General features: G+C 45.1%; 1 pseudogene; it reads left to right on the top strand.

The window, feature by feature from the left end:
- LOC134395763 (zinc finger protein 420-like) overlaps positions 1–25,275 on the top strand; it is a 41,017-nt pseudogene that overhangs the window by 11,838 nt on the left and 3,904 nt on the right.

Below are 25,275 nucleotides of genomic sequence, written 5' to 3'. Positions count from 1 at the left end.
TTTCTCATAGGTAGATGTTAGAACTGGCAAGAGCTGAAGAGATGTTTTCTTTCTCCCCCCCCCCCCAAATGATTCTGGTGTGGCTGTGTGTGTGCTGTTGCCACTGCCGCTACAAGTGGCAAGAGCATCAACTGAGTTGGAAGCCTGGCCCTCATTTTGCATCTTCCACGGTTCCCCAAATACCTAGCATCAGTCCACAGCATTGAGGAGAGGAAATTCAGCCACCACAAAAGAAGAAAATGTGGAGAAAATTCTGCATCCTCTCCTTTTATTTCTAGGGGTTAAAAAAAGAAAAATCTAAGGATTTTTCTGAGAAACATGCATTCTGAGAAATTTAGGATAATAATAATAATAATATAATAATAATATAATTTTATTTACATTTCTATACCACCCATTAGTCAAAGCTCTATGAGCAGTTTACAGGGTTCAGGGACCCTTTTTAAGGGTCTTCCAAATGTTACATTCCTGAAGGGTGATTGAGGTGATTAAAAATCGTTTTCAATAAATTTCTGCATTTGCATTTTTTTCCTCATAACAGTTTTATTTTTTAAAAAATGCATAAAACAGTGTTGGAAATTTGTTTTTGTGTGTGTGTGTGTTTTTCCCTGTTGCCCTAGTTATAAGTTATATCGTTTGCTGCTATTTAGTGTTAAATAAATATAATAAAAAACAGTTTACAGTATTTCTTCGATTCTAAGACGTACTTTCCCCCCCATATAAACATCTCTAAAAACGGGGTGCGTCTTAGAATCGCGGGTGCGTTTATTATTTCTTAGAATCAAAGCTTTTTTTTCTGTTGGTGGTACTGAAATTAGGGTGCGTCTTACAATCGATGGCGTCTTAGAATCAAAGAAATACGGTATATTTAATATAGTTGTGTGTTCCGGTGTAGGGGGTGGCCTTGAAGAGAACTAAGTTTTTAATGTCTCATTTCTCCTTCAGCACTGATTGAGTCTTCATGTCTTGCCGGCTAAGCAATGGAAGGGCCAAGGGGGCACCGTTATGGGTCTGTGCTTAGGACATCAGCTGGCCTTACTCCGGTCCCTGAGTGGAGCTAAGGCTGTGCCAAAATCCATCCTCCGATTTCCTGAAAAATTCCATTCCCCCATAAAACAGGCTCCCATTTTTCTGCCTCGTTCTCAGGGCATTTTATAATTCGTTTTCAGTGGCCTGGTTCAGACAACAGGCTAAGCCATGCTGCTTAACCACAAAATGGTTAAGGGAATGCATGCATTCCCTTAACCATTTTGTGGTTAAGCAGCATGGCTTAGCGTGTTGTTTGAACCAGGCCAGTGTATGTCAGTTGTGTTTTTGACCTTACCTAGAGGGCACTGTCTGAGTTTTCTCCCTATTACACATCTCGCCATTGCTCTACAGTCTCCCAGGCTGCAGGCAGAAACATTGGGAGGGAGCTTATACTGAGTCAGACCATGGGTACACCTAGCCCAATAGTGTCAACACTGGCTGGCAGGAGTTTTTCCAGCCTTACCTGGAGATGCTGAGGATCTAACCTGGGACTTTCTGCAACTAAAGCAGGTGCTCTAACCACTGAGATACCGTCCTCCCTACGGCTTAGAATCAGAATAGTAGCGTTGGAAGGGGCCTAGAAGGCCATTGAGTCCAACCCCCTACTCAATGCAGGAATCCACCCTAAAGCATCCCTGACAGATGGTTGTCCAGCTGCCTCTTGAAGGCCTCCAGTGTGGGAGAGCCCACAACCTCCCTAGGTCACTGGTTCCATTGTCGCACTGCTCTAACAGTCGGGACGTTTTTCCTGATTTCCAGCTGGAATCTGGCTTCCTGTAAGTTCAGCCCATTATTCCGTGTCCTGCACTTTGGGAGGATTGAGAAGAGATCCTGGTCCTCCTCTGCGTGACAACCTTTCAAGTCTTTCATAGAATCATGGAATAGCAGAGTTGGAAGGGGCCTATAAAGCCATCGAGTCCAACCCCCTGCTCTATGCAGGAATCCACCCTAAAGCATCCCTGACAGATGGTTGTCCAGCTGCCTCTTGAAGGCCTCTAGTGTGGGAAAACCCACAACCTCCCTAGGTCACTGATTCCATTGTCGTACTGCTCTAAAAGTCAGGAAGTTTTTCCTGATGTCCAGCTGGAATCTGGCTTCCAGATGGATATCAGGAAAAAGAATGCTATCATGTCTCCCCTCCATCTTCTCTTCTCCAGGCTAAACATGCCCAGCTCTTTCAGTCACTGTTCATAGGGCTTTGTTTCCAGACCCCTGATCATCCTGGTTGCCCTCCTCTGAACACGCTCCAACTCCTTCCTTTTGCCCCCCCCCCCCCAGCTCACTGCCCTGTCTGTCTCTCCATCCTTTCAAGACTGGGACCCTCTCAAAGTGGCATTTCCAAATGACAAAAACACCCAGTGGATGCAATCCCTGCTCTGATTGATTTTGGTTACTTGCAGGCTCAGTGATGATGGGCTGATTGATTATATATTTCTTATCTGGCAAAAAACTAAAGTGCTCTGGGAGGAAGATGCGTTTGGAGGAATCTCTGCAGCTCTTTCGTGTTGAGTCCATCTAAGGGTTAAAGAGAACGAGTGTGTTGGGGTCCTAGAGAGGCTGGTAAAGAGCAAGGGCTGATTGACAGCGCTCACTTCCTCCCCCCCCCCCTTTGAGAAAGCAGCCTGGGAGGTTTGCAGGGTGTTTGCATTTGCAAGCCTCTCTTCCCTTGCAGAGGAGCAGGTGGGTGCAGAATGCAAGGAGGGGGGTCCCAGGGGGTGGAGGGGTGGGAAATGGGGTGGAAAGAGCCCCCCAGGGCAGGAGCAGAGAAGGGAGGGAGCCAAGGGCAGGTTTGGGGCAGGGGGTGGGAGGGGGGAGAGAGAGAGGGGGACCCCTGCTCACCAATCCGACTGACCCACTTGGAGCCCCTCCAGGAGACCCGTGCATTGCACTGCCTTCCCTCCCCATAATTAAGGAATCCTGGAAGGGAAGGGTGGAGAAAGGGGGGCTGGGAGGGACACAAGAGGAAAGATCCTGGGTGGGGAGGAGGAATATCCCATCACTTAGGGGAAAAAAGTATTCTGGTGAACCACCCAGGGAGCATCTGCTATTGGGCGGCATAAAAATGCAATCAATCAATGGTGCCATTTCTGCATTGCATTTTGTTTCCTCCCCCCCCCCCCCTAATTTAAACTGAGTCGGTACCTATTCTTTCCTTTAGTCTCAATGCCGTTTAAATGAACCTTTTTACTTCATAAGAACTGAGCCTGCTCTTCGCGTCCTAAGAGGGAGTAGAAATCAGTGTTACTGGCATCTCTTTTGGGAGTTCTAGTGCTGGAAACAGAGAAGGGCTTAGAAGGAAGCCATGGAACGGATTTGGGAGAGGAACTCTGGTTCAGAAGCAGACCTGGGTTTTCCCTTGAGGGCAGAAAGTTTTTAATGATGTATATTATGTTCTTAATTCAGTTTTATGTATTTTACATTTGCTGTTGTTACCTGCCTCGATCAGAATGGAGAGGCGGGTAAGAAATTATTATTATTATTATTATTATTATTATTATTATTATGTTGCAATGTGTATTCCAGAGTACTCTGATAAGGCCAAACGTAACATCAGCTGCCTCAAACTATAAAAGAAAAAGTCTGTTGGTTCAGGTTTCTGCCCAGCAATCCAGGACCAAATTTCTAGTTGGCAACTGAAAAGACATAAAGAAAGTTTAGGAGAGTCGGTGAATGAAAAGGAGATTGAAACTTCAAGAGAAGTTAACTTTGGTTCAGCTCATTTTCTATAGTTCTGTTTTGCATAGCTCCATGTTTTGATAACAGTTGTTTTCTTTTTGCTAGTTTGGATCCTTTTGGACCACAGGTTGCATGTTTGAGTTCTACGCCTTGGATTCTGTGAGGAGTCACTTTAAACTTTTCTCTGCGTCTGCAACATCCTGTTCTTCAGATCTGTGCCTGGAATAGGGAGCTCCACCTTCCTTTTAATCCCCCCTTCTTTCCTTTTCTGTAAGAGTTTAGACTACACTGTCATATAGTTGAAAGCTTTTAATGTTCCATTGAACTAGTTTGGATTGGTGGAAGTTTAAGTGGAGCTAATTAACAATTCAACTCTTTTAACATTGTTTTCTAGCGGGCTTTAGCAAGAGTTAAACTGTAGCATATTTTGCACAGTGTACCCACATATTTCTTTGTAATCATTGCATGTTTCGCATTTCACTTTTGTATGATAGAATCATTCTATGATAGAATCATAGAATAGCAGAGTTGGAAGGGGCCTTCAAGGCCATCAAGTCCAACCCCCTGCTCAATGCAGGAATCCACCCTAAAGCATCCCTGACAGATGGTTGTCCAGCTGCCTCTTGAATGCCTCTAGTGTGGGAGAGCCCACAACCTCCCTAGGTAACTGATTCCACCGTTGCACTGCTCTAACAGTTAGAAAGTTTTTCCTGATGTCCAGCCGGAATCTGGCTTCCTTTAACTTGAGCCCATTATTCCGTGTCCTGCACTCTGGGAGGATCGAGAAGAGATCCTGGCCCTCCTCTGTGTGACAACCTTTGAAGTATTTGAAGAGTGCTATCATGTCTCCCCTCAATCTTCTCTTCTCCAGGCTAAATGCCCAGTTCTTTCAGTCTCTCCTCGTAGGGCTTTGTTTCCAGACCCCTGATCATCCTGGATGTTCTTTTGCATTTGTTTTCTTTATAAACCATTCACATCTTAAGGCTTCTCATGTGACATAGCGTTACTCAAGTTTTAAATTAAATTTTCAAACCTATTGAACATTTAACAACCTTAAGACAGCTCTAGTGACACTCTCTCTCTCCCATTCGGGCAGAGTCAGAACACCTTTTTCAACCAGGAGCCTGATTTCTATGGGACCGGGATTGTAGGGACCCATCTGAGACAGGTCCTGTGTGTTAAGTTGGCTACGGCTGTATATAATTAATGTAGTTCTTCACTTGAATTCCTACAGGACAGTCCTTGCCTCAAGAAAGAAGTTGGCAGCGAAGCAAGGAGACCCTTTGAGTCCTGGTGGGAGCAGAGATCGAGAAGAGAATGAAGATGAAAGAGCAGAACTTTGCTGTCTCTGAGGCAGGAAAAGGCCCCTGTATCATCCAGGAAGAGAGCAATGAAGAGCTCTGGGAAAGAAGAGTGCAGGAGAACCAGCCTGAGAGCAACACCAGCTCAGACATAGAGTGCGAGCGCTTCAAGGGGTCCAGCTACCAAGAGGCCGAGGGCCCCCGAGGGGTCTGCAGCCAACTCCACCACCTTTGCTGTCAGTGGCTGAAGCCAGAAAGGAACACGAAAGCTGAGATGCTTGACCTGGTGGTGTTAGAGAAGTTCCTTGCTGTCCTACCCCCAGAGATGGAGAGCTGGGTCAGAGAATGTGGAGCGGAGACCAGTTCCCAGGCGGTGGCCCTGGCAGAAGGTTTCTTCCTGAGCCAGGCAGAGGACAAAGAGCAGGTGAGAGCATTTCATCCTGATAAAGTCCCCACTAGTATCTCACCATTATCACAATATTTTTTGTGCATATCCTCTAAGGAAAGGATACCACAATTTCCAATAGTCCATGCCCTGAAGAATGGTTGTGCTTAATGTAGTGTCACACAGAGGAGGGCCAGGATCTCTTCTCGATCCTCCCAGAGTGCAGGACACGGAATAACAGGCTCAACTTAAAGGAAGCCAGATTCCAGCTGGACATCAGGAAAAACTTCCTGACTGTTAGATCAGTACGACAATGGAATCAGTTCCCTAGGGAGGTCGTGGGCTCTCCCACACTAGAGGCCTTCAAGAGGCAGCTGGACAACCATCTGTCAGGGATGCTTTAGGGTGGATTCCTGCATTGAGCAGGGGGTTGGACTTGATGGCCTTGTAGGCCCCTTCCAACTCTGCTATTCTATGATTCTATAGAGCACACGTTCCTCGGAGGATCTTCTAACACAATGTATTTCTAAGCTAAGCCTCTGTGGCCAAGGACCGGAGAATGACCAACATAACACCAGTTTACAGGGCAGTTTACTTAACGTCTGTTCCGGGTAAATTGGTTGAAATCACTATTAAAGATAAAAAAAAGTTAAGCATAGAGAAGGACAAGCCCCGATGAAAAAGAATCAGCACGGCTTCCTCAAAGTCAAGTCCTGTCTCACTAAGCTTTTAGAGTTCTTTGAGACTGCCAATATACATCTAGAAAGTGTTTATCCACCAAACATTGTTTACTTGGATTTCCAAAAGGCTTTGATAGATTCCCAAATGAAACACTCTTGAGCAAACTTAGCAATCATGGAGTAAGAGGAGAGGTCCTTTTATGAAGATGTTTCTCTTCTCTCAGGCAGTTAACAACATATGCTGAATTTTTAATTGACCCCAGAATAGTTGTTTTCAATCAATATTGTTTTTATGCTTTTGATGGTTTTAAATTTTTGTATATCTGTTTTTAATGTTCATTGTTTTTAACTTTTGTAAACCGCCCAGAGAGCTTCGGCTATGGGGCGGTATATAAATGTAATAAAATAAATAAATCAGTAATTGGTACAAGAGCAGAAAGTAGGAATAAATGGTCAATTCTCCTGATGGAGGGTAGTAAATCATGAGGTCCCACAAGGATCTGTATTGGGACCAATTCTTTTCAACTCATAGAATCCTAGAATAGTAGAGTTGGAAGGGGCCTACAAGGCCATCGAGTCCAACCCCCTGCTCAATGCAGGAATCCACTTAAAGCATCCCTGACAGATGCTTGTCCAGCTGCCTCTTGAAGGCCTCTAGTGTCGGAGAGCCCACAACCTCCCTAGGTAACTGATTCCATTGTCGTACTGCTCTAACAGACTGGAAATTTTTCCTGATGTCCAGCTGGAATCTGGCTTCCTTTAACTTGAGCCCGTTATTCTGTGTCCTGCACTCTGGGAGGATTGAAGATCATTCATAAATCTGGGAGGATCATTCATAAATGATCTGGAATTAGGAGTGAGCAGTGAAGTGGCCAAGATTGCCGACGACACCAAATTATTTAAGGTTGTTAAAACACAAAGGGATTGTGAAGAGCTCCAAAGGGATCTCTCCAAGCTGGGAGAGCGGGGGTCCAAATGGCAGATGCGGTTCAATGGAAGCAAGTGTAAGGTGATGCATGTTGGGGCACAACATCCCAATTTTGAGTATAACCTGATGTGGACAGCTAAAAAAACAACAGTGTAGATCTGGAAAACATAGACAAAGCCAACTAATATGATCAAGGGGGTGCAGTAACTCCTCTATGAGGGAAGGGGTTGTTTAGCTTGGAAAAATGATGAGGAAGGAAGACATGAGAGAGATGTACAGGATAATGCATGGAGTGGAGAATGTGGATAGGGAAACATTTTTCTCCCTCTCTCAAAATACTAGAACCCAGTGGGGTCATTCTATGAAGCTGGTTGGTGGGAGATTCAGGTGTGCTGTGCGGCTTGGATGGTAGATCATCTTTAGAAGGAGCCCGGAATGCAAACTGATTGGGAAATGCTGCCCTTGGCCTTGACCTGAGCTGTTTCTTTCCTTCTCTAATCCCTCTTCTCTGCCTGGAATCCTCCCTCCTGCTCCAGGTGGAGGGGATGTTGGCCAGAGCACCCACAGATTCTCCTCAGGCAGGGAAGGCTCCACCGGGCATCACACAGAGGCCGCTTGCCGGGTGGATCTTGCAGGAGGCGGACGGAGGACCCTCCTCACTGGGTAAGGATTAGTGGGACGTATTTCCCCATGGTCTCCCTCCCTCGATTATGCCTTGAGTTGCATGAGCTGCTTTAATGTTCTCCTTGAGTCTGTTTTTCTTTTTCTTTTGGGGGTGGGGAGAGGAGGAAGACGGACTCTTTTTCTCTAGATACCCCCAAAAAGAATTTTGGTTCAGCAGTGCAGATGAACACTGATTCCACTATAATAACGAAAATGGAAATGCTTAAGAACTATAACCTACCTTCCCACCCTCTTTGCCTTCCTCACAGGAAATGAAAAGACCTGCAGAGAGAGTGAACTGATGCTGGGGGATCCTTCTAGGCCTCCTTCGCTACGTGGTGGAGTGGAAGCAGTTTCTGCGCAGCCAGGGCAGGTAGGGGAGTCCTGGGGGCCTCCGTCCCCTGCACATCTCTTTGGTCCTGGAAGAATTTGCTCCTTTCTCATTGCTCTTGTCCAAAATGGCTGATGGGCAGGCCTTGAATGTCACTCATGAAGCAATAGATCCTGCAAGAAAACCTCCAACCTCCGCACCTTCGTTATCTTCATGGATTGCAACATTATGTGTAATGAGAGAATGGTTTCTTCTTCTTTCAGGATTGGGTGACCTTTGACGAGGTGGCCGTGCATTTCTCGGAGGAGGAGTGGGCTCTGCTGGATCCAGGCCAAAGGACTCTGCATAATGAAGTCATGGAGGAGAATCGTGGGATCTTGGCCTCTCTGGGTAAGGAATGGGATTCCTCTGAGTAAGGCTCCCTCTTTGCCTTCTGTGTGAGTGCATAGTAAGGGTGTCATTGAGGACAACAGTGCATGAGCCATGTTCCAGGGAGAGAAGGCACACTTCTTGGGTGTTGGTTTGACTTTGGAAACAGTGGGATGGATGTCTTTCCAGTTGGTGCTTCCCCTCTCTAAGAAGTGGCCAAGACCTCTGCTCTCGGCATCTGATCTGCAATTGCCTTATTAATATGAATTCAGAGCAAGGTTTAAAAACAGCCAATACAATCCAGGAGCAGATTGATGCTTCTTGTTCCAAAGAGCCTCCTTCCATCTTCATTCCACCCCATCTGCCTTCCCCTGCACAGGAGCTACAAGATCCGGCCATCCATCCTTCGGCGTTTTTAGGGCTGTTTTTGAACCTCTGAATTGTTACACTTGTGTTGAAGGGACTCTACTGGCTGCTCGTTTGCTGCGAGGCCAAATTTAAGGTTGTTGCTAGTATATAAACGCCTAAATTGAGACCTGGTTAGCTGAGAATCTGCCTTCTCCCCTATAGAGCCATCCAGTTCTTGAGGTCATCGGGTGAGGTGGTGCCACGTGCTTTTGAGATTTGCTCTGTAATTGTTTAGAGTGTTGTGCCCATCTGTGCGGAATAATCTATCCCTTGAAGACTAGACATGCACCAACTATTCTGTTTTATGTGCATGTTGAAGGCACATCTGGTCCGGGAGACGTGGTTGTGCCCTCAGTATTTCAGTTTTCAGGATCTCCCTGTTAGACAAGTTCTTTGCCCTTAGGGACGAGATCCAATTCAGCCCCCAAGCACGACTCCACACTTCCAGCGACAGAGGGTTCAAAAGCGCTTTATTGATTATAATCAAGATCTGAGTCTCTTGAAAGGCGAGTAGTCAGACAGAGAAAATGGGAACTCAGCACAGCATTTCAAGCCTGAAAGGGGCTGTGCCCCATAGCAATATTAACCAATCAGAACGTAACACTAGAGCCTTCTTATCTTGTGCAAAACAATCCCTTTGCTCACAGTAAGTTACTGTAAGTTAACTTTCTGCCTGGAACCAGGCTATTGTTTTAGTTAGATAAGACAGATACAAGAAGACACCCTTGAAAACGCCCTCGGGTACGTGACACTTTGCCTGGTGTATAATGGCTACTTCACAGCTTCCTTTAGAAAATGGAGGCACCTATGCTAACATCCCATCCTTCTTTTAATCTTTTTCCTTCAAAATTTTCAACTCTGGCATCTCACCCAACCCTTCTCTGAGTGTTTTGAAGTTGGCTTCCCTAAAGTCCAATGTCCATGTCAACTAAGCTTAGTTTTCAGAGCCTTCACAATCATGGATTTGAAGTCGACATGTTCACTTTCTTTCAAGGTTCCTGCCTCTTTATTTATTTATTTGTTTATTTATTTATTACATTTTTATACCGCCCAATAGCCGAAGCTCTCTGGGCGGTTCACAAAAATTAAAACCATCATAAAACAACCAACAGGTTAAAAGCACAAATACAAAATACAGTATAAAAAGCACAACCAGGATAAAATCATGCAGCAAAATTGATATAAGATTAAAATACAGAGTTAGAATAGTAAAATTTAAATTTAAGTTAAAATTAAGTGTTAAAATACTGAGAGAATAAAAAGGTCTTCAGCTGGCGACGAAAGGAGTACAGTGTAGGCGCCAGACGGACCTCTCTAGGGAGCTCATTCCACAGCTGGGGTGCCACAGCGGAGAAGGCCCTCCTCCTAGTAGCCACCTGCCTCACTTCCTTTGGCAGGGGCTCACGGAGAAGGGCCCCTGTAGATGATCTTAAGGTCCAGGCAGGTACATATGGGAGGAGGCGTTCCTTCAGATAACCTGGCCCCAAACCGTTTAGGGCTTTAAATGTCAACACCAGCACTTTGAATCGGGCCCGGACCTGGACTGGCAGCCAATGAAGCTGGAAAAGGACTGGCGTAATGTGATCTCACCGGCCAGTCCCTGTTAGTAAACGGGCTGCCCTATTTTGTACCAGCTGAAGCTTCCAGACCGTTTTCAAAGGCAGCCCCATGTATAACGCATTGCAGTAATCCAAGCGAGAGGTTATCAGAGCATGGATCACTGTAGCTAGGCTATCTCTGTCCAGATAAGGGTGTAGTTGGTATATCAACCTAAACTGATAAAAGGTGTTCTTTGCCACTGAGTTCACCTGTGCCTCCCAAACTACGGACCTGATCCTTTAGGGAGAGTGCAACCCCGTCCAGGACAGGGCAAACATCACCTTGCCGGACAGATGAACCACCCGCTAACACTTTGATGTTATCTACCTGTTCTTCCCTGTTGGCTATGATTGTTGGTTCTTTCAGCTTTTTAGCCGAGTTAGACTAGCGGAAGACACCAGTATAGCTGAAATTCTCCATTACTACAATGACTTGCCCATGTGAACATTTGATCATCTTTTCCAGGAAAGCATCATCCATCTCTTCTGACTGGCAGGTTGATCTGGACAATAGTGCCGCAACCATAACATCCTTGTTTCTCTCTCCACCTTTACCCAATTGGTTTTGACCCGGCTTCCTTTCTCAGAATCACGGGTTTCCCTACGGGCAGATACATTCCTTACATGTAATAATATTCCCCCTCCTTTCTTGTTTGGTCTGTTCCATTTGAATAAGGTCTACCTTTTGATGGCTTTATTCCAATCCCGAGTCTTATCCCAACAGGTATCAGTGATGCACGTGAGATTGTACCTGCCCACCTCTGCATTGGGATTCCAGGTTCATTCAGTTCTATTGATCAGCAGAGGATATTTAATATATTTGGAAGGTTCTTGTCTCTCATATATATATATATATATTCCTGTTAATCAAATCAACAAACGGTTCACTTTGTTCCTGTTATGACAAGGATTTGTTTTTATTCTTTCAGGTGATCGCAGGGAGAGTGAGAAAAATGGCACACACCAGAGAAGGAGAGCTGAAACTGAAGAGAAGAGGGGAAATAAATCCATTTCTCTTGAAGGGTCAGGCGTCCGTGAAATTCCAACACTTGTAGAACCAAGGAAAAGGAATATTCACCATGGGAAGCCACAGAGGAAAAGCTCTCAGGATATGAAGACTCAGAAGATACACCGTACCAAGGGTCAAAGATTTCATACAGAAGAGAAAAGATTTCAGTGCTTGGAGTGTGAGAAGAAATTTAATTTCCACTCGGAACTTATCTTGCATAAAAGGATTCACTCAGGGGAGAAGCCCTTTAAATGCTCTGAATGTGGAAAGGGTTTCATTCAGAGGGGCAACCTTAGGTTACATCAAAGCATTCACACAGGGGAGAAGCCCTTTAAATGCTCTGCATGTGGGAAGGATTTCAGCAGTAGCTCAACCCTTAAACGGCATCAAATCATCCACACAGGGGAGAAGCCCTATAAATGTTCAGACTGCGGAAGGAGCTTCAATAAGGGAAGCAACCTTAGGTTGCATCAAAACATTCACTTGGGGGAGAAGCCCTTTAAATGCTCTGAATGTGGAAAGGGCCTCAGTAGCAGCACGAGCCTTAAAAACCATCTCAGAATCCACACTGGCGAGAAGACCTATCACTGCTCAGAGTGTGGAAAGAGTTTCAGCCAGAGCATTGATCTCAAAGCACATCGAAATATCCACACCGGGGAGAAGTCCTATAAATGCTCTGAGTGTTGGAAGAGCTTCCTTACCAGGATACAACTCAAGCAACATCAGAGAATTCACTCAGGTGAGAACCTCTACGAATGCCCAGAGTGTGGAAAGAATTTCACCCGCAACACAAATCTTAAGCAGCATCAAAGGATCCACACAGGTGAGAAGCGCTATGAATGCTGTGTATGTGGAAAGCGCTTTCGTTGTAGCAGAGACTGTAACTTGCATAAAAGAATTCACACAGGAGAAAAGCCCTTTCAGTGCTCTGAGTGTGGAAAGGGTTTCTGTTTCAGCTCAGAGCTTAAGATACATCAGAGAATTCACTCAGGTGAGAAGCCCTATAAATGCTCTGAGTGTGGCAAAAGCTTCTATCATAGCAGCCGCCTTAAGGCGCATCAAAGGACTCACACAGGTGAGAAGCCCTTTAAATGCTCAGAATGTGGAAAGGGTTTCAGTAGCAGCAGGAATCTTACAAACCATCACAGAATTCACACAGGCGAGAAGCCCTTTCAATGCTCAATATGTGGGGAAAGTTTCAATCAGAGCAGCCAACTTAAGCTGCATCAAAGAGTTCACTCAGGTGAGAAGCCCTATAAATGCTCTGAGTGTGGCAAAAGCTTCTATCATAGCAGCCGCCTTAAGGCGCATCAAAGGACTCACACAGGTGAGAAGCCCTTTAAATGCTCAGAATGTGGAAAGGGTTTCAGTAGCAGCAGGAATCTTACAAATCATCACAGACTCCACACAGGGGAAAAGCCCTATCAATGCTCAATATGTGGGAAAAGTTTCAATCAGAGCAGCCAACTTAAGTTACATCAAAGAATTCACTCAGGTGAGAAGCCCTATCAATGCTCAGAGTGTGGAAAGGATTTCACTCGGCGCGGGAATCTTAAAGTACATCAAAAGATCCACACAGGGGAGAAGCCCTATAAGTGCTCAGAGTGTGGAAAAAGCTTCTGTCAGAGTAGCCACCTTAAGTTGCATCAAAGGACTCACACGGGCGAGAAGCCCTTTAAATGCTCAGAATGTGGAAAGGGTTTCAGGTACAGCTCGACCCTTAAAGACCATCAGAGACTTCACACAAGGGAAAAGCCCTATCAGTGGTCAGTATGAGGGAAGAGTTTCTCTTAAGTTAAATCATAGAATTCCCACTGGCAGGAAGCCCTATAAATGCTTAGAGCGGAAAGAGGTTTTCTTCCAGTACACATCTTAAGCAACATCAAAGAATTCACTCATAGAAGGCCTCAGGTCAGTCCCAGAATCAGCAGTGACAATGTCCACGTTAACAATGCCTGAGTTTGGGGTCTTGATCATGTCTTCTCCAACTCTTGGGCTTTAAAATAGCTTTTTACAGTTTTTGGTGTTTTTTTTTAAGAACTCAGCCAGCTTTTCATTTCAAAATTAAATTGGAGTGGATTGTGAAATTAAAGACCCTGTCTCCACAGGAGCGAAATAAGGAGTTGGGATTTTTTTTACCATTCCTATAAATGTGGAATTTTGAGACCTTTCCTGATGTTTGCATTATTGAGAAGATCTTGAGTGAATTGCCCTGCAGGAAACTCAAAAGAAAAAAAAACTTCTACAGTATGAAAAACATAGCCTTCATCAAGATGTTTTTAACAGTGTATGCTATGTTTTTAATCAGTATTTTTATGTATTTTATGCTTGCTGTTGTTGTCCGCCTCGATCCAATCGGAGAGGCGGGTAAGAAATAAATTATTATTATTATTATTATTATTATTATTATTATTATTATTATTACATCTAATCGCACTACAGAAACACAAGACAAACTATTGTATATAATTTCTGCAGACATTTCTGGACAACCATCTGTCAGAGATGCTTTAGGGTGGATTCCTGCATTGAGCAGGGGGTTGGACTCGACGGCCTTTTAGGCCCCTTCCAACTCTGCTATTCTATGCTGCTCTGACAATGGAACCTGTGACCTAGGGAGGTTGTGGGCTCTCCCACACTAGAGGCCTTCAAGAGGCAGCTGGACAACCCTCTGTCAGGGATGCTTTAGGGTGGATTCCTGCATTGAGCAGGGGGTTGGACTCGATGGCCTTGTAGGCCCCTTCCAACTCTACTATTCTATGCTGCTCTGACAATGGAATCAGTGACCTAGGGAGGTTGTGGGCTCTCCCACACTAGAGGCCTTCAAGAGGCAGCTGGACAACCCTCTGTCAGGGATGCTTTAGGGTGGATTCCTGCATTGAGCAGGGGGTTGGACTCGATGGCCTTGTAGGCCCCTTCCAACTCTGCCATTCTATGATTCTATGTTACTAGTGAGTATGTAATATTGTAACTTTTATATTATTTAAATATACGCACAAGGCCTTCCTTGCAATATGCCCAATGAACTATTGATATGAAGTAGTGAAATTGTTTTCTTGTTCACATGTAGGCACATGCTTGCAATCTGCCTTTATAATTGTTTTAGTTCTGTGTTGTCTCATTCCTGTATTATACATGTCTTGTTACAGCCCCTTAAAGAAGGCTTAATATAAAGCAAGAGGCCCAAACCTCTTGAGCTTTTCTACAATAAAATTATTTATAGCATCTTGAAATTTGTCTCACTTATTAAGGAATTCCATAGTTGAACTATATGCTGTGTCAAGAAGGACGTCCTTCTGTCTGTCCTGAATCTCCCACCCATCTGCTTCTTGGGATGACCCCGTTGGGTTCAAGAGATTGGGAGAAAAAGAATGTCTCCCTGTCCACATGGAACTTACCACTGACTCAACATGTTTAGGGTTGTGTGATGTTTAACCGTTTATTGTTATAAGTGCTTGAGATGTTATATTGTGTATTGTTACTTATCCAGGATGTAAGTACTGTTTGGACTTCGAATGGTAAGGATGGTAAGTGGTTAATGCTGTTGGGAGGGGGAGTGAGGGATTAGAATGTTGGAGTGAGTGCTGATTGGCTGGTGGATTCAATGTTTAGAGAGCAACTAGCAGTAGGGTGTGAAAGGAGAGAGCCTGGCTGAGTTCGGATGACACACTAATCAATGGTTGTTTCCCATTCTGTTCCTATTACCCACACCCCATTGATTAGTGTGTCGTCCAAACTCAGCCTGTGGGTTTGGCTGCCAAAGGGTTTAGTTCAGAGTAGGAACAACGTGTTTTAGGGGGGAAAGGGATAAGAGGAGATAGGATAGATCAGTAAGTAGAGTAGGCATGGCTTGGGACCACAATACCTGATGGAATGCCTCTCCCGACATGAACCTATCCGTATACTGTGCTCAACATCTAAGGTCCTCCTCCGAGTGCCTACTCCGAGGGAAGCTCGGAGGATGGCAACAAGGGAGAGGGCCTTTTCAGTGGTGGCCCACTAATTATGGAATGATCTCCCCAATGAGGCTCACCTGGCACCAACATTGTTATCTTTTCAGCACCAGGTCAAAACTTTTATCTTCTCCCAGGCATTTAACAGCATTTAACAACGTATGCTAAGTTTGTTTGTTTTTTAATGGGCCCGAGAACTAGGAAACAGAAACGAAATACACAGTTACAAGATGGGGGATACTTGGCTCAGCAATACTACAAACGAGAAGCATCTTAGAATTGTTGTAGATCACAGGCTGAATATGAGCCAACAGTGCAATATGGCTGCAAGAAAGGCAAATGCTATTTTGGGCTGCATTAATAGAATCATAGAATAGCAGAGTTGGAAGGGACCTACAAGGCCATCGAGTCCAACCCCCTGCTCAATGTATGGATCACATTCCAAATCACAGGAGGTACTGGTTCCTTTCTATTCGGCCCTGGTCAGGCTTCATCTAGAATATTGTGTCCAGTTCTGGGCTCCACAATTCAAGAAGGACACAGACAAGCTGGAGCGTGTTCAGAGGAGGGCAACCAGGATGGTCAGGGGTCTGGAAAAAAACCCTATGAAAAGAGACTGAAAGAACTGGGTATGTTTAGCTTGGAGAAGAGAAGATTGAGGGGAGACATAAGGTTGCCACACAGAGGAGGGCCAGAATCTCTTCTTGGTCCTCCCAGAGCATAGGACATGGAATAAAGGGCTCAAGTGACAGGAAGCTAGATTCTGGCTGGACATCAGGAAAAACCTCCTGACTGTTAGAACAGTATGACAATGGAACCAGTTACCTAGGCAGCAGGACAAGCATCTGTCAGGGATGCTTTAGGGTGGATTCCTGCACTTAGCAGGGGGTTGGACTCGATGGCCTTGTAGGCCCCTTCCAACTCTGCTATTCTATGATTCTATGATAGGGTAGTGGTTCCCAATTGGTGGTCCGTGGACCCCAGGGGGTCCGTGGCACCATTCACATATTCACCATTCATTTCTGGAGTCCACTGATGACGAATTCCTACCAGAAGTAAAATATAACATCACTGAGCACCTGCGTGATTTAGCGACTAGCTTCAGAGATTACTTCCCTGCACCTAATCCTGAAAATTCATGGAGAAGGAAGCCTTTTGAATGTGGTGATGTACAACTAACAACTTTCTTTGCGGAAGAGCGAGATGCACTTGTTGACGTGACTTGTGATGGTTCATTGAAATCATTTCTCAAAAAATATAGACTGGATCAATTCTGGGTGAAGGTTTTTCCTGATTAAGAAGTTAGGTGAAAAAGATTTGAAACATCTAGTTCGCTTTTATTCCACATATCTTTGTGAACAAACATTTTCGACATTTTGTTTTATGAAGAACAAGCATAGAAATCGGCTCGATGCTGATCCAGATTTGAGATTAAAAGTAGGAAATATTGAACCGGATGTGGAAGGGATTGTTTGGTACAAAAAGAAGCATGACTTCTCCCATCACATTTAAGTTTAGTAGCTGCTAGAAAAGTAATAATTTGTTCAATTGTAAACTAGACATTAGTAAAATTTAATTCGTCTTTATATTCCTAACTAAATCATTGTCATTTTGTGAGGTAATATCACAAATTTCACAAATTTTATGGTCTGTTTTTTAGTATACCTAAAATCCTTTGCTTATTAGGGGCTAACCCTTAATTCCCCCCCCAAAAAAATGCTTTGCACAGGTAACTACCATAGAGATAACAAAAAAATTCAAAAGTAGGGTGTCCAATGGCTTGGCATTTGAAAAACAAGGGGTCGACAGTACTTAGCTAATTGGGAACCAGTGACCTAGGGAGGTTGTGGGCTCTCCCACACTAGAGGCCTTCAAGAGGCAGCTGGACAACCATCTGTCAGGGATGCTTTAGGGTGGATTCCTGCATTGAGCAGAGGGTTGGACTCGATGGCCTTGTAGGCCCCTTCCAACTCTGCTATTCTATGATTCTATGACAACGTCGTGGCATCAACCAGAGTGAGAAAGGGAAATCCCTGGCCCCTGCGAGGGTGCAAGGAAGAGACCAGTCGATGTGTTATTGTCCTTGCATGGACGACGGAAATTGGAACCAAAAAGAAAATGTGGGGTTGGAGGATATAGAATTTCCCGTAAATTCCATCTTAAAGTGGGAGGAGTAAAGAAGAACAGATAGACTGCGCTGGGTAGAGGACGAATGGGTTGTGAAATTAGCTTAATATTAGTGAATACAAATTGTGAATGCCACCTGGAGGCCAAAGGAGGGGTGAAATGGAGGTCAAAAGGGTAGTGGTATAAGAAAATCAGAAGAGCCCTGATGCTTGATCAGACCAAGGGTCCATCTAGTCCAGCACTCTGTTCACACAGGGGCCAACCAGCCATCAGCCAGGGACCAACAAACAGGACATGGTGCAACAGCACCCTCCCACCCATGTTCCCCAGCAACTGGTACACACAGGCTTATTGCCTCGAATACTGGAGATAGCACTCAACCATCATTATGGTTTTATACTGTTGTTTTATACTTTGAATGGTTTTAATTTTTGTGAACCGCCCAGAGAGCTCCGGCTATTGGGCGGTATAGAAATGTAATAAATAAATAATAAATAAATAAATAAATAAACCACCAGGGCTAGTAGCCATTGATAGCCTTTGCCTCCAGGAATTCATCCAACCCCCTTTTAAAGCTATCCAAATGGGTGGCCATCACTACAACTTGGTTTAGTGAGTATTTAGCATTGATATACACCAGTTCAGCATGACAAAGAGCCCTGGCCGAAACACCTGGAGAGAGGAGGAAGGGCAGACAACAGTTTAAAAAGGTGCCCTGGAGGGGGGGAAAAACATGAGAAAAATGGTATTTAACTAGCGTGACCATCTGAAAAGGAGGACAGGGCTCCTATATCTTTAACAGTTGTATTAGGGTGAGCCTATGAAAAGGAGGACAGGGCCCCTGCATCTTTAACAGTTGTATTAGGGTGACCCTATGAAAAGGAGGACAGGGCTCCTGCATCTTTAACAGTTGTATTAGGGTGACCCTATGAAAAGGAGGGCAGGACTCCTGTATCTTTAACAGTTGTATTAGGGTGACCCTATGAAAAGGAGGGCAGGACTCCTGTATCTTTAACAGTTGTATTAGGGTGACCCTATGAAAAGGAGGACAGGGCTCCTGCATCTTTAACAGTTGTATTAGGGTGACCCTATGAAAAGGAGGACAGGGCTCCTGTATCTTTAACAGTTGTATTAGGGTGACCCTATGAAAAGGAGGGCAGGACTCCTGTATCTTTAACAGTTGTATTGAAAAGGGAATTTCAGCAGGTGTCATTTGTATATATGGAGAACCTGGGGAAATTCCCTCTTCATCACAACAGTTAAAGCTGCAGGTGTCCTGCCCTCTTTTAAAAGTAGTCGTTCTAGTATAGCTCCTTGCAGCTTTAACTATTGTGATGCAGAGGGAATTTCACCAGATTCTCCATATATACAAATGACACCTGCTGAAATTCCATTTTCTATGCAACTGTTAAAGAAACAGGAGCCCTGTCCTCCTTTTCAGATGGTCACCCTACTTTAGTTTTTAAAAAGCTTTCTGCGTTACCATTTCTGAACCCTCTTTGTCTTGGCTTGGGTCCGTGCTAAATCCAGTATTCACAGGACACGGGAAACCGTGCTCAGTCTTTACACCTGAGGTAAGGAAACCGTGTTATGTGGTGGAAGTGGAAGTAAAGGGGTGAAGAGAGCTGGTTGGTTGCTGCGGAGCCAAAAAGGGTCCGAGAATCATGGAACCAGAGAGCAGCTATATGCTGACTTAGGCCCTTTCTACACCTAAGGGCTTTTCCAGGAAAATGGAGGGATCGTCCCTGCCAGGGTCCAGCTGGACATCAGGAAAAACTTCCTGACTGTTAGAGCAGTACGACGATGGAACCAGTGACCTAGGGAGGTTGTGGGCTCTCCTACACTAGAGGCTTTCAAGAGGCAGCTGGACAACCACCAGTCAGGGATGCTTTAGGGTGGATTCCTGCATTGAGCAGGGGGTTGGACTCAATGGCCTTGTAGGCCCCCTCCAACTCTACTATTCTATGATTCTAATGTAAAGAATAGGTATCCTGGTACAGTTTAAAACAGGGAGAGGAAACAAAACGCAATGCAAACATGACACCAGAACACCTTTTGTCTAACAAATGTGGTTCTTCAACACCCTGTTAAACTGAGTTCACAAGAGGAGTCTCTTCCAACTTTGCTCTGGGTCTGCAACATCCTGTTCTTCAGATCTCTGCCTGGGGATAGGGAGCTACACCTTACTTTGAACCCCACACCATCCCTGCTCTCTTTCCTTCCTTTTCTGCAAAAGCTTAAACTATAATGTTACGTAATTAAAAACTTTTAGCATTGCATCCAACTAGTTTGGACTGGTGGAAGTTTAAGTAGAGCTAAATTAGGGTGACCATATTTGGGAAACCAAAAAAGAGGACACCTAGTGTGTGTGTGTGGGGAAGCAGCTTTCTGAGTCCTGCAGAAAGTACATTATTCCCCTGCCACCTTGAAGAACCCGATTGGAGTGGAGGAGGGGAAAGGATTTCATTCTGTACCACCACCATCCACTCCAATTGGGGCCTTTTCTATAATGTCCACGAATGACCCACTTTCCTCTTTAAGACCTCAATTGGAGCTCGGGGTGGGGGAATGATGTGCCTCAAGAAAGCATGTCATTCCCTCCTGCCATGCTAATGGCAGCCTTAAAGGGGAAGGTGTGTCATTCCAGGACATTATTGAAAATTATAGAAAATCCCCCCTGACACCATGGAAAGAACAAAAACCAGGACAAATCCGGGGAAATCCTGACAGTTGGTCACCCTAGAATAACACTTCAACTGCGGCTAGTTGGGCCATGTAGTGTTTTCATATTCTTTTCTTACAGCCCTAGCAAAAGTTAAACTGTAGAGTATTTTGCACAGCGTACACATGTATTTCATTGTAATCATTACATGTTTCACATTTTGCTTCCGTATGAGATATTCTTTTGCATTTACTTCCTTTACGAACCATACATGTCTTAAGGCTCCCTTTATGGCATGTTTGATTTCTTTAATGAGTTGAAAGAGTATTCACTGTTTCTTGCTTAGGTTTTAAAAAAAACTTTCACACAAATTGAACGCTTTATCACATGAATTCAGCTGTGGTTATACTGTCTCTCTCTCTCTCCCATTGGGGCAGAGTCAGAACCTCTTTTTCAACCAGGAGCCTGATTCCTGTGTGACCGGGGTTGTGGAGACCAATCTGAGAGAGGTCCTGGCTATTAAGTGGGCCACAGCTGGATCTAATTCATGCAGCTCTCTGTTTGAATTCCTCAAGGAAAGTCCTTGCCTGAAAAGAGAAATTGGGAGCAAAGGAAGGAGACTTTTTTGATGCCTGGTTTCATTGCAATCATTACATGTTTCACATTTTGCTTCCCTATGAGATGTTCTTTTCCATTTACTTCCTTTATGAACCATGCATATCTTAAGGCTCCCTTTATAGCATGTTTGATTTCTTTAATGAGTTGAAGGAGTACTCACTGTTTTCTTGCTTAGGTTTTAAAATAGGCTGACCATATGAAAAGGAGGACAGGGCTCCTGTATCTTTAACAATTGTATTGAAAAGTGAATTTCAACAGGTATCATTTGTATATATGGAGAACCTGGTGAAATTTCCTCTTCATCACATCAGTTAAAGCTGCAGCTGCCCTGCCCTCTTTTAAATCTGGTCACTCTAGTATAGCTCCTGCACCTTTAACTGTTGTGATGAAAAGGGAATTTCACCAGGTTCTCCATATATACAAATGACACCTGCTGAAATTCCTTTTTCTATGTGACTGTTAAAGATACAGGAGCCCTGTCCTCCTTTTCATATGGTCACCCTATTTAAAATAAACTTTCACACAAATTGAACTTTTAATCACATCAATTCAGCTGTGGTTATACTGTCTCTCTCTCTCTCCCATTGGGGCAGAGTCAGAACCTCTTTTTCAACCTGGAGCCTGATTCCTGTGTGACCAATCTGGAGACCAATCTGAGACAGGTCCTTGGTATTAAGTTGGCCACAGCTGGATCTAATTCATGCAGCTCTCTGTTTGAATTCCTCAAGGAAAGTCCTTGCCTGAAAAGAGAAATTGGGAGCAAAGGAAGGAGTCTTTTTTGATGCCTGGTGGGAGCAGAAATGGAGAAGAGAGGAAAGATGGAGGAGCAAACGTTTGCTGGCCCTGAGGAAGGAAACATCACCGGTATCGTCCAGGAAGGGAGCATTGCAGAGCAGTGGGAAAGAAGAGATCAGGAGAACCAGCCCGGAAGCAACACCGGCACAGACCCTGAGTGCCAGCGCTTCAGGGACTTCTGCTACCAGGAGGCTGAAGGGCCCCGAGAGGTTTGCAGCCGCCTCCACCACCTTTGCCGCCAGTGGCTGAAGCCAGAAAGGAAAACGAAAGCTCAGATGCTGGACCTGACGGTGCTAGAGAAGTTCCTTGCTGACCTGCCCCCGGAGATGGAGAGCTGGGTCAGAGAATGCGGAGCGGAGACCAGTTCCCAGGCGATGGCCCTGGCAGAAGGCTTCCTTCTGAGCCAGGAAGAGGACAACAAGCAGGTGAGAGCATTTCATCCTCATAACTCCAAGGGACAGTGTCCTTTATACTTCCCTCAACTTGTTTTACAGAACCTCAATGGAAGGGATGCCCCAATTTCCAAGGTCCCACCCCACAAGATTAGTTCTGAATTTGTAGAGCAGGCCCTCCTGGGAGGAGAGTTAAACTAACAGTGCTTTGTTAAAATATGCAATTCCTTACCACACGACGTAGTGATGGCCACCCATTTGGATAGTTTATAATGGAGGTTAGACAAATTCCTGGAGGAGAAGGCTATCAATGGCTACTAATCGTGATGGCTATATCCTACTTGCAGTATCCTAAGCAGTATGTCATTGAGCACCAGTTGCTGGGGAACATGGGCAGGAGGGTGCTGTTGCGCTCATGTCATCTTGTGAGTTCATGGTCAACAGCTGATGGGCCACTGTGGAGAGAGAATGCTGGACTAGATGGACCCTTGTTCTGATCCAGAATGGCTCTTCTTAGGTTCTTATGATTACAGGAGAAATGAATGGGTTTTGGAAGTTCTGAGGAAGGAGGGGATCCTTTTTCAACCGGTGGCAGAGTCCTTCCCAAAGGACACGAATAGCATTTGTAGACACCAAATTGCTGTGTTTACAGTGGAAGATGCTGGGTATCGGGGAATGTCTGGGATAGGGTGACCATATGAAGAGGAGGACAGGGCTCCTGTATCTTTAACAGTTGCATAGACAAGGAGATTTCAGCAGGTGTCCTTTGTATATATGGAGAACCTGGTGAAATTCCCTCTTCATCACAACAGTTAAAGGTGCAGGAGCTATACTAGAGGGACCAGATTTAAAAGAGGGGAGGGCACCTGCAGCCTTAGCAGTTGTGATAACAAGGAAATTTCACCAGGTTCTCCATATATACAAATGACACCTGCTGAAATTCCCTTGTCTATGCAACTGTTAAAGACACAGGAGCCCTGCCCTCCTTTTCAACCTAGTCTGGTCACCCTAGTCTGGGAGGTTTTGTCTTTCCTCCTGGCTGGGTTTTGGATGGTGTTCAAGCGCTTTGCTTATGCCAGGGTTAAACTCTTAGCCCCAAATCACACATCCTTACGGGCTCCCCTGACTAAGACACAAACACAGCCTTTGGCCTTCACCTGACCCATTTCTTTCGTTCTCTAATCCCTCTCCTCTGTCTGGGTCCTCCCTCTGTTCCAGGTGCAGGAGAAGTTCACCAAAGCACCCACAGATTTCCTTGAGGCAGAGAAGGCTCTGTCAGGCAACGCACAGGGGCCGCTTGATGGGTGGATCTTGCAAGAGGGTGACGGAGGTCCCTCCTCACTGGGTAAGGATTAGTGGACATATTTCCCCATGGTCTCCCTCTCATAATTATGCCTGAGCTGCTTTCATGATCTTCTTGAGCTTGATTTTGCAGGTGGTGAGAAACTCTTTTTCTCTAGATAACCAAAAAAGTGAAGTTCTTTAGTAATGTGCACAAACACTTATTCCACTAAAACAATGAAAATGGAAATGCTTAAGAACGTTGACTTATCTCCCCTCCTTCTTTGCTTTCCTCACAGGGAGTGGAAGGACCCACAGAGAGAGTGAACTGATCCTGGCGGATCCGTCAAAGCCTCCTTTGCTTGGTGGTGGAGTGGAAGCGGTTTCTGCACAGCCTGGGCAGGTAGGGGAGTCCTGGGGGGCCTCTGTTCCCTGCACATCCTGGAAGAACCTGCTCCTGTCCCTTTGCTGTTTTCCAAGATGGTGGCTAGCTTTAAAAGTCACTCATGAAGCTCTGGATCCTGCAGGAGAAACCTCCAGCCACCTCACCTTTATTGTCTTCGTGGATTGCAACATTATGTGAAAGAAGAACATCATTTCTTCTTCTTTCAGGGTCTGGTGACCTTTGAGGAGGTGGCCGTGCATTTCTCAGAGGAGGAGTGGGCTCTGCTGGATCGAAGCCAAAGGACTCTGCACAAGGAAGTCATGGAGGAGAATCATGTGATCCTGGCCTCTCTGGGTAAGGAATGGGATTCCTCTGGGTAAGGCTCCCTCTTTGCCTTCTTAATATATCCTAGAAGGTGGAATTGCAGCTCTTCTTTGTTTGTGTCAGTGCATAATAAAGATGTCCTTCAGGACAACAGTGCCTGGGCCTTGTTCCTGGTATACTCTAGTGCAGAGAAAGCTCACCAGGTGATGTACATGAAGCCTTGTGTTGAAGGTACTACACTGATTGAATGTTCGCTACTGGGCCAAATTCAAGGTTACTGCTAGTATCTAAAGCCCTAAAGAACTTGGGAACTGCAAAACTGAGAATCTGCCTTCTCCACTATAGAACTATTCAGTTCTTGAGGTCATCTGGTGAGGTGGTGCCACATGCTTTTGAGGTCTGCTTCGTGATTGTTTAGCATGGTAGTACCCATGGTGTGATCACAGAATCATGGCATATTTGACTTGGAAGCGTCCTATAAGGCCATCAAGTCCAACTTCTTGCTCAATGCAGGAATTCACCTTAAAGCATGCTGGACAGACGGTTGTCCAGCTGCACCTTGAAGGCCTCTAGCGTGGGAGAGCCCACTACGTCAACTCTGGGATAATAGAAAAGAGATCTTGGCCTTCCTCTGTGTCCTCATAGAATCATAGAATAGTAGAGTTGGAAGGGGCCTACAAGGCCATCGAGCCCAACCCCCTGCTAAATGCAGAAATCCACCCTAAAGCATACCTGACAGATGGTTGTCCAGCTGCCTCTTGAATGCCTCTAGTGTGGGAGAGCCCACAACCTCCCTAGGTAACTGGTTCCATTTGTCATACTGCTCTAACAGTCAGGAAGTTTTTCCTGACGACCAACTGGAATCTGGCTTCCTGTAACTTGAGCCCGTTATTCCGTGTCCTGCACTGGGAGGATCGAGAAAAGATCCTGGCCCTCCTCTGTGTGACAACCTTTTAAGTCTTTGAAGAGTGCTATCATGTCTCCCTTCACTCTTCTCTTTTCCAGGCTAAACATGCCCACAGTCTCTTCTCATAGGACATGTTTTCCAGCCCCCTGATCACCCATCTTGCTCTCCTCTGAACCTCGTTCAGCTTGTCTGCACCCTTCTAAAATGGCTTCCTTCCTACATTATTGTGAAGACTATTATTAGGTGCTATTAGAACAAATTCAGTCAGACAAATTTTTGTTAGGGACCTCCCGCTTGACCTCCTCTGGCAGGCACTGACAATTCTCGTTTATATGAATGTTGAAGACACATCTGGTCCTGGACACTTGGGGTTGTGCCCTCAGTATTTGAGTATCCTCCTCCTGGGTTGCATGTCCCTCTTTCAATCTCTTCTACATGTCTGTTTTGAGTCTCA

Source organism: Elgaria multicarinata, chromosome 3 (assembly GCF_023053635.1).
Source record: "Elgaria multicarinata webbii isolate HBS135686 ecotype San Diego chromosome 3, rElgMul1.1.pri, whole genome shotgun sequence".
NCBI lineage: Eukaryota > Metazoa > Chordata > Lepidosauria > Squamata > Anguidae > Elgaria > Elgaria multicarinata.
This window is presented reverse-complemented; position numbering and strand designations above follow the sequence as displayed.